Below are 2,042 nucleotides of genomic sequence, written 5' to 3' on the forward strand. Positions count from 1 at the left end.
ATCTGGTGTGGCGAGGCACATGGCCTTCTTGGATATGGGAGCAACCACCACCGACTAGACAAAACCTTTAATAGAAGCTAATATTTAATTTCCTAAAATAACTTTAGGTTAACCAAAGAGAACAATCAAATCACAAGGAAAGAAAGAAAACAAAGAACACAACATCGAAAAACATATTCGAAATACTAGAGCGTAAGCCTCTTGTATTTGGTATTATTTCCATAAATAACTAGCATGATGCGGAAATAAAATTACTAGTTATACCTTGTAGAAAACCTCTTGATCTTCTAGTATTCCTCTTCTAACCTCGGACGTTGTGTGGGCAGCGATCTTGAGATGAGAAACCACCAATCACCTTCTTCTCCTCCTAGCTAGGTTCGTACAAAGGAAGCTTCACCGAGGAAGAAAATCAAAATACTAACCAAGCTCCAAGAGATGCTAGCTTTCTCTCCTTCTTCTTCTTCTTCTCCGGTAGTATCCGGTCACCACAAGAGCTCAATGGAAGAGTAGGGTTCGTACCACAAGAAGAGAGAGGTTGGCCACACCAAGGAACAAGAGGAGAGAAATAATAGATGTTGTGTCTCGTGAGCACTACCCCTTCTTTTATATTCCTTGGCCTAGGCAAATTAGGAAATTTATTACATAAAATTTCCTCAATTTCCTTAACATGATTTTATTGAGAAAAATAAAATAAAATTTCCCAAATTAAAACCAATGGCCGGCCACATCATTGGAGAACAAATTGGACAAGTTTTAATCAACAATTAAAACTTCCTAATTTGTTTCCGGAAAAAATAAAATTTCTCTTTAAAATCTCTTCATGGTTGATAAAAGGAAATTTCTATAATTTTAATTTTATCAATATGTGAATAATTTTTAAAAGAAAATAAAACATCTCTCAATCTACAAATAAGGAAAGAGATCTAATCTCTTTCTTTAATCTTTTGTAGATCTTTTACAAGAGATATTTTAATTTTAATTCTCTTTAATAAATTATTTCTTCCATAAAAATTAAAATTAAAATCCCTTTTAAATCTAATTTGGCCCCCACTAGCTTGGGTTCAAACTAGGGGCGGCCACCAATATTATACCTAGGTAGGCCCTGGCTTGTTCCCAAACTAGCTGGCCCCCTGATAGTGGGTTTAGAAGGTGGGTATAGAACTCTATAAATGAGGCTACGATAGGGACGAGAGGAGGAGTTGGTTTTGGTCTCTGATAAAATTAAGCATCCGTGTTGCCCCGAACACTGACTTAATTTTATCAATGATAATTCATTCACTAGAGAACTATCATTGAACTACGCTTCAATCCCAATTACATTTTGGGCTCCTTCTTATTATGAGGTGTTAGTCTCCCTGTGTTTAAGATATCGAATGTCCACTAATTAAGTGAGTTCTTGACAACTCATTTAATTAATATCTAAGTCAAAGTAATACCACTCAACCTTATTGTCATGTCGGACTAAGTCCACTGCGAGGGTTTAACATGACAATCTTTATCAAACTCCTCTTGAGGACATTATCAACCTAGTATCTCTAGGACACGGTTTTCTATAATCAACAACACACATTATAAGTGATACCATTTCCCAACTTATCGGGTTTATTGATTCACGAACTAAATCTCACCCATTGATAAATTAAAAATAAATATCAAATATATGTACTTGTTATTATATTAGGATTAAAAGCACACATTTCCATAACTGAGGTCTTTGTTCCTTTATAAAGTCGATTTATAAAAGCGACCTCAAATGGTCCTACTCGATACACTAAGGTGTACTAGTGTAATTATATAGTCAAGATAAACTAATATTACACTACGACCTTCTAATGGTTTGTTCCTTTTACATTTTGGTGGCTTGACTTTATAATTTATATAGATAACATCATCTTACATATGTGACACCACATACTATGTTATCTACAATATAAATTAAATGAACAACTACAAACAAATGTAGACAATTAGACCAAATGTGATTCTTTATTCATAATAAATGTTTACAAAGCTTAGGCTTTCAGTATACACTCCAACACTAT

Source organism: Zingiber officinale, chromosome 11A, assembly GCF_018446385.1.
Source record: "Zingiber officinale cultivar Zhangliang chromosome 11A, Zo_v1.1, whole genome shotgun sequence".
In the NCBI taxonomy this organism is placed as follows: Eukaryota; Viridiplantae; Streptophyta; class Magnoliopsida; order Zingiberales; family Zingiberaceae; genus Zingiber; species Zingiber officinale.